Source organism: Salvelinus fontinalis, chromosome 33 (genome assembly GCF_029448725.1).
Source record: "Salvelinus fontinalis isolate EN_2023a chromosome 33, ASM2944872v1, whole genome shotgun sequence".
NCBI lineage: Eukaryota > Metazoa > Chordata > Actinopteri > Salmoniformes > Salmonidae > Salvelinus > Salvelinus fontinalis.
Window position 1 is genome coordinate 1,492,821 of NC_074697.1, and position 12,974 is coordinate 1,505,794.

A 12,974-nucleotide genomic window follows, 5' to 3' on the forward strand; every position below is an offset into this window, starting at 1 on the left:
CAGGGACAAAGTTGTGGAGAAGTACTGATCAGAGTTGGGTTATAAAACATATCTGAAACTTTGAGCATCCCATGGAGCACCATTAAATCCGTTAAAAAAAATGGAAAGAATATGGCACCACAACAAACCTGCCAAGAGAGGGCCACCCACCAAAACTCACAGACCAGGCAAGGAGGACATTAATCAGAGAGACAACAAAGAGACCAAAGATAACCCTGAAAGAGCTGCAAAGCTCCACAGCGGAGATCGGAGTATCTGTCCATAGGACCACTTTAAGCTGTACACTCCACAGAGCTGGGATTTATGGAAGAGTGACCAGAAAAAAATAAGCAAACACGTTTGGTGTTCACCAAAAGGTATGTGGGAGACTCGCCAAACATATAGAAGAAGGTACTCTGGTCAGATGAGACTAAAATTGCGCTTTTTGACCATCAAGGAAAATGCTATGTCTGGTGCAAACCCAACACCTCTCATTGCCAGCAGCATACCACCCTGCATACCACTGCTGGTTTGCTTCTGAAGCTAAGCAGGGTTGGTCCTGGTCAGTCCCTGGATGGGAGACCAGATGCTGCTGGAAGTGGTGTTGGAGGGCCAGTAGGAGGCACCCTTTCCTCTGGTCTAAAAAATATCCCAATTCCCCAGGGCAGTGATTGGGGACACTGTCCTGTATAGGGTGCCGTCTTTCGGATGGGACGTTAAACGGGTGTCCTGACTCTCTGAGGTCATTAACCTGTTGGGGATGGGGGCGCTGTTTAGACTATTTATGCTAATGTGGCTAATTTTTTAAACGGCTTCCCACAAAATCCTTGATCGTACAATATGCATATTATTATTATTATTGGATAGAAAACAGTCTATAGTTTCTATAGGAGTTGAAATTTTGTCTCTAAGTGGAACAGAGCCCATTCTACAGCAATTTCCCTGACATGGAGTCAGATTTGAGAAACGTTGGCCACTTTTCTGAAGTCATTTAAACGGGCACTGTCGTTGCTATGACTATACGGACACTTCTTACGTCTTCCCCTGGATGCCTTTACGTGATGACGATTCCAACGGGCTCGATTGCTCGTTCACAGGCCCTACAAATGAAAAAAACCTTTAGCTAGCAAGTCTTTTCTTGCTGCGTAACGCGCGTGGAAGACACCGACCCTCTCCTGTTCCAAGCGTTAGTTTAGCCTGTTATATTTCTCCGGTCATCTTTTCACTCGTTATAGGAGTTACAAACATCACAAAGTAGTTAATTTAAAGCGTTTTATAGCAATTTATATCCGTTTAGTGCGATTTTGGGACATTTATTTTTGCAACGATGTGAAAAGTTGGGCACGCTTTTCAGTTCATCCCGAACGTAGTTGACATTTCCACATGGCAAGAGGACAGCTTTCCACCAAAAGACGATTTCTCCCAAGAAAGGATCCTTTGCCCAAGATACTGATGGAAGAACAGCTCAAGGTAGGACATTTTTATTATGATAAATCGTGTTTCTGTCTAAACATTTTAGTGGCTTAGGACGCCATGTTTTTTGACGTAGCTTCGCTTGGCGCAAACTGTATTGAAAAGTAAGGATAAATTAAAAAATGTAATAACGCAATTGTATTAAGAATTAAATTGTCTATCAATCCCTGTCCACCCTATATTTTTTAGTCACGTTTATGAGTATTTATGTATAAGAGTAGATCACTGTCTAAGTGGCGCAAGGACGTTTTCTTTACCAGCTTGTCTACATTTCACATTGTCTAACCATGATTTTGGTGGCTAAATATAAACATTTTCGATCAAACTGTATATGCATGTTGTAATGTGATGTTACAGGAGTGTCATCGGAAGAATTCTGAGAAGGTTAGTGAAAAAATTAATATCTTTTGGCGATGTTGACTTTTATCGCTCACTTTGGCTAGAATCAATGCTGGGCTGCTAATTGCTATGTGCTAAGCTAATATAACGATTTATTGTGTTTTCGCTGTAAGACACTTAGAAAATCTGAAATATTGTCTGTATTCACAGGATCTGTGTCTTTCGATTCGTGTATGCTGTGTATTTTTACGAAATGTTTGATGATTAGTAGTTAGGTAAACACGTTGCTCATTGTAATTATTCTAGTCCATTTGTGATGGTGGGTGCAATTGTAAACTATGCCATATACCTGAAATATGCACTTTTTTCTAACAAAACCTATCCCATACCATAAATATGTTATCAGACTGTCATCTAATGAGTTTTTTTGTTGGTTAGGGGCTATAAATATCTTAGTTTAGCCGAATTGGTGATGGCTACTGGTGTTGGTGGACAAATAAAAGATGGTGGATTATGCTAATGTGTTTTTAGGTAATAGATGTACATCTTTACATATTGTGTCTTCCCTGTAAAACATTTTAAAAATCGGAAATGTTGACTGGATTCATAAGATCTGTGTCTTTCATTAGCTGTATTGGACTTTAATGTGTGAAAGTTAAATATTTTAAAAAAATATTTTTTTTGAATTTCGCGGCACTGGTTTTTCAGTGGGGGGGGGGGGGTGTGCCGCTAGCGCCACGCTGATCCTAGACAGGTTAAAGATCCCATGGCACTTATCGTAAGAGTAGGGGTGTTAACCCCAGTGTCCTGGCTAAATTCCCAATCTGGCCCTCAAACCATCATGGTCACCTAATAATCCCCAGTTTACAATTGGCTCATTCATCCCCCTCCTCTCCCCTGTAACTATTCCCCAGGTCGTTGCTGCAAATGAGAACGTGTTCTCAGTCAACTTACCTGGTAAAATAACGGTAAAAAAATAATAATAATAAATAAATAAATAAAATAAAAATCACCCCGAGAACACCATCCCCACAGTGAAGCACGGTGGTGGCAGCATCATGCTGTGGGGATGTTTTTATCGGCAGGGACTGGGAAACTGGTCAGAATTGAAGGAATGATGGATGGCGCTAAATACAGGGAAATTCTTGATGGAAACCTGTTTCAGTCTTCCAGAGATTTGAAACTGGGACGGGGGTTCACCTTCCAGCAGGACAATGACCCTATGCATACTGCTAAAGCAACACTCGAGTGGTTTAAGGGAAAACATTTAAATGTCTTGGAATGGCCTAGTCAAAGCCCAGACCTCAATCCAATTGAGAATCTGTGGTATGACTTAAAGATTTCTGTACACCAGCGGACCCCATCCAACTTGAAGGAGCTGGAGCAGTTTTGCCTTGAAGAATGGGCAAAAATCCCAGTGGCTAGATGTGCCAAGCTTATAGAGACAAACCCCAAGAGACTTGCTGCTGTAATTGCTGCAAAACGTGGCTCTACAAAGTATTGACTTAGGGGAGGATGAATAGTTATGCACACTCAAGTTATCAGTTTTTTTGTCTTATTTCTTGTTTGTATCACAATAAAAAATAAAAAAATTATCTTCAAAGTGGTAGGCATGTTGTGTAAATCAAATGATACAAACCCCCCTAAAATCTATTTTAATTCCAGGGTATAAGGCAACAATATAGGAAAAATGCCAAGGACGGTGAAAACTTTCACAAGCCACTGTAGATAGTATAGAATAGATAGTGTAGTACACAGTATATACATATGAGATAATAGATAATAATAATAATAATAATAGATAATGTATATTCATATGAGATAATAGATAATAATAATAATAGATAATATATATACATATGAGATAATAGATAATAATAATAATAGATAATATATATACATATGAGATAATAAATAATAACAATAATAGATAATGTATATACATAGGCGATAATAGATAATAATAATTATAATAGATAATATATATACATAGGTGATAATAGATAATAATAATAATAATAATAATAATAATAATAAAAATAATAGATAATATATATACATATGAGATAATAGATAATAATAATAATAGATAATATATATACATATGAGATAATAGATAATATATATACATATGAGATAATAGATAATATATATACATATGAGATAATAGATAATAATAATAATAATAATAATAATAGATAATGTATATACATATGAGATAATAAATAATAATAATAATAATAGATAATATATATACATAGGCGATAAATAATGAGACATATGTAAACATGCTTAAATTGTCAATATTGAAGTGACAAATGTTTATTAAAGTGGCCAATGATATCAAGTCTGTAGGTAGGAAGCCACTGCTCTGTGCTAGTGGTGGCTGTTTAACAATCTGATGGCCTTGAGATTGAAGTTGTTTTTCAATCTCTCTGTCCCAGCTTTGATGCACCTGTACTGACCTCGCCTTCTGGATGATAGCGGGGTGAACAGGCTGTGGCTCGGGTGGTTGTTGTCCTTGATGATCTTTTTGGTCTTCCTGTGACATCGGGTGGTGTAGGTGTCCTGGAGGGCAGGTAGTTTGCCCCCGGTGATGCGTTGTGCCGACCTCACTACCCTCTGGAGAGCCTTACGGTTGTGGGCGGAGCAGTTGCCGTACCAGGCGGTGATACAGCCTGACAGGATGCTCTCGATTGTGCACCTGTAAAAGTTTGTGAGTGTTTTTGGTGACAAGCCAAATTTCCTCAGCCTCCTGAGGTTGAAGAGGCGTTGCTGTGCCTTCTTCACAACGCTGTCTGTGTGTGTGGACCAATTCAGTTTGTCCGTGATGTGTACGCTGAGGTACCTAAAACTTTCTACCTTCTCCACTGCTGTCCCGTCGATGTGGATAGGGGGGTGCACCCTCTGCTGTTTCCTGAAGTCCACAATTATCTCCTTTGTTTTGCTGACATTGAGTGAGAGGTTACCTCGCTGCTGTTATTTTGTTGTTGATGTTGAATTATTTGTTATTATTCTATTTTCTTATTTATTAATTTTCTTCATATTTTTTTATTTTAATTAAACATTTTTTACTTCGGTTTATCTTAGTAAATTCTTTATTCAAACTGCATTTTAGGTTAAGAGCTTGTAAGTGAGCATTTCACTATGAGATCGACACCTGTTGTATTCGGAGCATATGACAAATACAATTTGATTTGATTTGAAATGCTTGGCTGACAAACCCTAACCTATGATCTGTGTTTTGTTCTATATATCTGTATGTGTGTGTGTTTGTTATCACATACCTCGTCCCCGCAGAAGGCCTTTTGATAGGCCGTCTTCACTGACGTGCCATGTTAAATAAAGGTTCTATAAAATCACTAAAAAGACCCTGTTCAATCTACTTATTGACACACTTCTAAAGGGAAACTGCTTCTAGTGCTTCCTGTCTGGGTGCTACTAGCCTCGAGTTATATTCCAAGTCGATTTAATAAATCAAGAAATCAATTGCTGCCCCATTGACCTTTCCATCCATCCGTTGTTAGTGAATACTTTGGAACCATTTACGACACACCGTCCCAAATTGCAGCATGTACCCTATGAAGTGCCCTACTTTTGACTGAACCACAAAGGGCAATAGGGTGCAATTTGGGATGAACACCAAGCTATTTTAAGTTCAGAGTCTGATCATGCCCTATGACTAGAAACCTTCTTTCAACTATAATCCAACCCGAATCAATCACAGATTAATGGACAGGGAGGGTTTCTCTGACTCAGATTACAATGAGAAGGACACAGATTAATGCACAGGGAGGGTTTCTCTAACTCAGATTATAATGAGAAGGACCCAGATTAATGCACAGGGAGGGTTTCTCTGACTCAGATTATAATGAGAAGGCCACAGATTAATGCAAAGGGAGGGTTTCTCTGACTCAGATTATAATGAGAAGGACACAGATTAATGCACAGGGAGGGTTTCTCTGACTCAGATTATAATGAGAAGGCCACAGATTAATGCACAGGGAGGGTTTCTCTGACACAGATTATAATGAGAAGGCCACAGATTAATGCAGAGGGAGGGTTTCTCTGACTCAGATTATAATGAGAAGGACACAGATTAATGCAGAGGGAGAGTTTCTCTGACTCAGATTATAATGAGAAGGCCACAGATTAATGCAGAGGGAGTGTTTCTCTGACTCAGATTACAATGAGAAGGCCACAGATTAATGCACAGGGAGTGTTTCTCTGACTCAGATTATAATGAGAAGGACACAGATTAATGCACAGGGAGGGTTTCTCTGACTCAGATTATAATGAGAAGGACAAAGATTAATGCACAGGGAGGGTTCACTGACTCAGAATATAATGAGAAGAACACAGATTAATGCACAGGGAGGGTTTCTCTGACTCAGAATATAATGAGAAGGACACAGATTAATGCACAGGGAGGGTTTCTCTGACTCAGATTATAATGAGAAGGACACAGATTAATGCACAGGGAGGGTTTCTCTGACTCAGATTATAATGAGAAGGACACAGATTAATGCACAGGGAGGGTTTCTCTGACTCAGATTATAATGAGAAGGCCACAGATTAATGCACAGGGAGGGTTTCTCTGACTCAGATTATAGTGAGAAGGCCACAGATTAATGCAGAGGGAGGGTTTCTCTGACTCAGATTATAATGAGAAGGACACAGATTAATGCAGAGGGAGGGTTTCTCTGACTCAGATTACAATGAGAAGGCCACAGATTAATGCACAGGGAGGGTTTCTCTGACTCAGATTATAATGAGAAGGCCACAGATTAATGCACAGGGAGGGTTTCTCTGACTCAGAATATAATGAGAAGGACACAGATTAATGCAGAGGGAGGGTTTCTCTGACTCAGATTACAATGAGAAGGCCACAGATTAATGCACAGGGAGGGTTTCTCTGACTCAGATTATAATGAGAAGGACACAGATTAATGCGCAGGGAAGGTTTCTCTGACTCAGATTATAATGAGAAGGCCACAGATTAATGCACAGGGAGGGTTTCTCTGACTCAGATTATAGTGAGAAGGCCACAGATTAATGCACAGGGAGGGTTTCTCTGACTCAGATTATAATGAGAAGGACACAGATTAATGCACAGGGAGGGTTTCTCTGACTCAGAATAAGCCTAGTTCTGTAAAGTACAGTTGTAAAGAGGTAAATGAAGAAACTCTCCCTAAATGTTTGGACCTTGCTTAATTTCCTTAATTTCCCAGCAACTGTGCTGATCTAAATATATTTTATTATAATAATACAAAAAAAAATCCCAAATAAAAAATTGGAGACACGTCTGATCACTCACTGAAGACACTACCCGGAGATCAGATCACTCACGGAAGACACTACCCGGAGATCAGATCACTCACGGAAGACACTACCCGGAGATCAGATCACTCACTGAAGACACTACCAAGAGATGAGATCACTCACTAAAGACACTACCCAGAGATCAGATCACTCACTGAAGACACTACCCGGAGATCATATCACTCACTGAAGACACTACCCGGAGATCAGATCACTCACTGAAGACACTACCCGGAGATCAGATCACTCACGGAAGACACTACCCGGAGATCAGATCACTCACTGAAGACACTACTAAGAGATCAGATCACTCACTGAAGACACTACACGGAGATCAGATCACTCACCGAAGACACTACCCGGAGATCAGATCACTCACTGAAGACACAACCCGGAGATCAGATCACTCACTGAAGACACTACACGGAGATCAGATCACTCACCGAAGACACTACCCGGAGATCAGATCACTCACAGAAGACACTACCCGGAGATCAGATCACTCACTGAAGACACTACCCAGAGATCCGATCACTCACTGAAGACACTACCCGGAGATCAGATCACTCACTGAATACACTACCCAGAGATCCGATCACTCACTGAAGACACTACCCAGAGATCAGATCACTCACTGAAGACACTACCCAGAGATCAGATCACTCACTGAGACACAACCCGGAGATCAGATCACTCACTGAAGACACAACCCGGAGATCAGATCACTCACTGAAGACACAACCCGGAGATCAGATCACTCACTGAAGACACTACCCAGATGTCAGATCACTCACAGAGACACTACCCGCTACTACATCTGTTCAAACACTAGACGACACGCTATCTCTTTCTCCTCAATTCTGTTCAAACACTAGACGACACGCTATCTCTTTCTCCAAACACTAGGCGAAACGCTATCTCTTTCTCCAAACACTAGGCGACACGCTATCTCTTTCTCCAAACACTAGGCGACACGCTATCTCTTTCTCCTCACATTTGTTCATCCCCTCTCTCTCTCTCTCTCCATCCTCCCTCCCTCCCTCCCTCCCTCTCCACCTCTCTCCCTCTCCACCTCCATCCATCCTCCCTCCCTCTCTCTCTCTCTCCATCCTCCCTCTCTCCCTCCCTCTCTCTCTCTCCATCCATCCATCCTCCCTTCCTCCCTCTCTCTCTCTCCATCCTCCCTCCCTCTCCACCTCTCTCCATCCTCCCTCCCTCTCCACCTCTCTCCATCCTCCCTCCCTCTCTCTCTCTCCATCCTCCCTCCCTCTCGACCTCTCTCCATCCTCCCTCCCTCTCTCTCTCTCTCCATCCTCCCTCTCTCTCTCTCCTTCCGCCCCCCTGGTCAGTGGTACTGAGCGTTCCCAACAGGGTTTAATAGCAGAGAGGCAGTCAGCACTTTCCGTTCTGTTTCACCATGGCTGTGTGTGTGTCAATGGCTCACAGTCTCTCCTAAGATGCCAACCAATTACCTCAAGGGATTTGATCCAGTTGTTTGTGAGCCCCGTCTCATTTATAAAATAAAAGGCCTGTGTAAACAGGCTTTAGTAATCACATTACAAAGCGATGGGGTCTTGTCTACAAGCAAGCGCTGCTGGGATCCAGAAGCAGGGTACATTATGGAATATACTAGACTAGATTTTTAAGGAGATTCTGGAATACTGAAAGGTTCTGGAATACTGAAAGGTTCTGGAATACTGAAAGGTTCTGGAATACTGAAAAGTTCTGGAATACTGAAAGGTTCTGGAATACTGAAATGTTCTGGAATACTGAAAGGTTCTGGAATTCTGTGCATAGTAAATACGGAAAACAGTTCATTCTGATCTAGAATGAGCATATTAATGTCATGTTCACGTAAATGCCTTTCGGAAAGTATTCAGACCCCTTGACTTTTTACACATTTTGTTACGTTACGGCCTTATCTAAAATGTATTTCATTCGTTTTTTCCCCCTCATCAGTCTACACACAATACCCCATAATGACAAAGCAAAAAACTGTTTTCTAAATGTTTGCAAATGTATTACAAATACAAACTGAAATATAACATTTACATAAGTATTCAGACTCTTTACTCAGTACATTGTTGAAGCACCTTTGGCAGTGATTACAGCCTCGAGTCTTGGAAGGTGAACCTTCGCCCCAGTCTGAGTTCTTGAGCTCTCTGGAAGGTGAACCTTCGCCCCAGTCTGAGTTCCTGAGCGCTCTGGAAGGTGGACCTTCGCCCCAGTCTGAGTTCCTGAGCACTCTGGAAGGTGGACCTTCGCCCCAGTCTGAGCTCAATGGAAGGTGAACCTTCGCCCCAGTCTGAGTTCCTGAGCTCTCTGGAAGGTGAACCTTCGCCCCAGTCTGAGCTCAATGGAAGGTGAACCTTCGCCCCAGTCTGAGTTCCTGAGCTCTCTGGAAGGTGAACCTTCGCCCCAGTCTGAGCTCAATGGAAGGTGAACCTTCGCCCCAGTCTGAGTTCCTGAGCTCAATGGAAGGTGAACCTTCGCCCCAGTCTGAGTTCCTGAGCTCAATGGAAGGTGAACCTTCGCCCCAGTCTGAGTTCCTGAGCTCTCTGGAAGGTGAACCTTCGCCCCAGTCTGAGTTCCTGAGCTCAATGGAAGGTGAACCTTCGCCCCAGTCTGAGTTCCTGAGCACTCTGGAAGGTGGACCTTCGCCCCAGTCTGAGTTCCTGAGCGCTCTGGAAGGTGGACCTTCGCCCCAGTCTGAGTTCCTGAGCGCTCTGGAAGGTGGACCTTCGCCCCAGTCTGAGTTCCTGAGCACTCTGGAGCAGGACTTCATTAAGGATCTCTCTGTAATTTGCTCCGTTCATCTTTCCCTCCATCCTGACTAGTCTCCCAGTACCTGCTGCTGAAAAACATCCCCACAGCGTAATGCTGCCACCACCATTCTTCACCGTTGGGATGGTGCCAGGTTTCCTCCAGATTTGACACTTGGCATTCAGGCCAAAGAGTTTAATCTTGGTTTAAACAGACCAGAGAATCTTGTTTCTCATGGTCTGAGTGTCTTTATGTGCCTTTTGACAAACTCCAAGCGGGCTGTCGTGTGCCTTTTACTGAGGAGTGGCTTCCATCTGTCCACTCTACCATAAAGGCTTAATTAATGAACTTCTGCAGAGATTGTTGTCCCTCTGGAAGTTTCTCCCATCTCTGTAGACGTGCACATCGCTCACCGCACCCGAGTATAGTACTCACCAATGTCCAGTCTCTTGACAACAAGGTAGACAAAATCCAAGCAAGATTTGCCTTCCAGAGAGACATCAGAGATTGTAACATTCTCTTGTACACGGAAACATGGCTCCCTCGGGATATAGGAATTGTTTCAGCCACCGGGATTCTCCAGTTATCGCGCCGACAGGGAAAAACACCTCTCTGGGAAGAGGAAGGGTGGGGGTGAATGCTTCATGATTAACGACTCATGGTGTAATCATAACAACATACAGGAACTCAAGTCATTCTGATCACCCAACCTAGAATTCCTTACAATCAATTTACCGACCAAGAGAATTCTCGTCAGTTATTGTCACAGCTGTGTGCATTCCCCCTCAAGCGAACACCAAGACGGCCCTCAAGGAACTTCACTGGACTCTATGTAAACTGGAAACTATATACGCGGAAGCTGCATTTATTGTAGCTGGGGATTTTAACAAATCTTAATTAACATATTTCCCTTCGGAAAATACGACCATCTTGCTTGTTCCGTCTTATAGGTAGAAACTCAAACAGGATGTACGAGAACCATTCAACGCTGGTCTGACCAATAGGAAGCCATGCTTGAAGAATGTTTTGATCATGAGGACTGGAATATGTTCCGGTCAGCTTTAGAGAACAACATTGACTGACTCGGAACTTTTACAGATGCAGAGAACCCTGACACTGAGATAGAGAACCAAAACACTGAGATAGAGAACCCTGACACTGAGATAGAGAACCCTAACACTGAGATAGAGAACCCTGACACTGAGATAGAGAACCCTGACACTGAGATAGAGAACCCTGACACTGAGATAGAGAACCCTGACACTGAGATAGAGAACCCTGACACTGAGATAGAGAACCCTGACACTGAGATAGAGAACCCTGACACTGAGATAGAGAACCCTGACACTGAGATAGAGAACCCTGACACTGAGATAGAGAACTCTGACACTGAGACAGAGAACCCTGACACTGAGATAGAGAACCCTGACACTGAGATAGAGAACCCTGACACTGAGATAGAGAACCCTGACACTGAGATAGAGAACCCTAACACTGAGATAGAGAACAATGACACTGAGATAGAGAACCCTGACACTGAGATAGAGAACAATGACACTGAGATAGAGAACCCTGACACTGAGATAGAGAACCCTGACACTGAGATAGAGAACCCTGACACTGAGATAGAGAACAATGACACTGAGATAGAGAACCCTGACACTGAGATAGAGAACCCTGACACTGAGATAGAGATCAAATCTGAAATCCACAACAGAAGCTAGCCAGAAGCTAGCCAGTTCACTGGCTAACATTAGTATTCAGCTAACCACGGTTGGCAGTCATCAGCTATCCTTTAGCTCAAAAAGCTATCGCCAGATTTGTACAACGCGACTCAGACCAGAACATACCGGACCTATTTTTCTCTCCATATCCATATTTCTACCTCAAGCTCTGGACATTTACACCTTGGTCTCGCAGCTAGCTAGCTGCTATCCGAGTGACTATTGGCTTACGTCGATCCCGGAGCAAACATCAATTATTCCAGAGATAACCAGCTGAAGAGTTCCATCAGCCACTCCTGGGCTACAATCACCGTTCCGGACCCGTTTTACTGCCGATACGGAGCCCCACCGGGCCTTCACAACTGGACTACTGACGTTATCTGCCCGAGGGAGTTATCCAACTGGCCCCTCCGTCGCGACGTAACCTGAACGCCCATCTGAGGCCCGCTAATCGTTAGCTCCATTATCAGCTGCTATCTGAATAGGACTATCGGACAAATTTCTTGGGTCACTATAACTATATCTATTTAGCCTATTGGATTGGTCCCCTCTACCACACGGAACCCCACTAATCTACCGACGGAAACGCACGAGGTGGCTAAAAACAGACCTCCATCCTCTGCCATCTTGCTACCCATGGCCCGGCTAGCTGCCTGAATCGCCGTGACCCCAACCAACCTCACTACTCACTGGACCCTTATGATCACTCGGCTAAGCATGCCTCTCCTTAATGTCAATATGCCTTGTCCATTGCTGTTCTGGTTAGTGTTTATTGGCTTATTTCACTGTAGAGCCTCTAGCCCTGCTCATTATACCTTATCCAACCTTTCACTTCCACCACCCACACATGTGATGACATCACCTGGTTTCAATGATGTTTCTAGAGATACTATCTCTTTCATCATCACTCAATGCCTAGGTTTACCTCCACTGTATTCACATCCTGCCATACCTTTGTCTGTACATTATACCTTGAAGCTATTTTATCGCCCCCAGAAACCTGCTCCTTTTACTCTCTGTTCCAGACGTCCTAGACGACCAATTCTCATAGCTTTTAGCCGTACCATTATCCTACTCCTCCTCTGTTCCTCTGGTGATGTAGAGGTGAATCCAGGCCCTGCAGTACCTAGCTCCACTCCTATTCCCCAGGCGCTCTCTTTTGATGACTTCTGTAACTGTAATAGCCTTGGTTTCATGCATGTTAACATTATTTAACATTAGTTGTGCTAACATGTTAACACAACATTTATTCACTGCTTTAGCACACTCTGCCAACCCAGATGTTTTAGCCGTGTCTGAATCCTGGCTTAGGAAGACCACCAAAAACTCAGAAATCTCCATCCCTAACCACACCATTTTCAGACAAGATAGAAC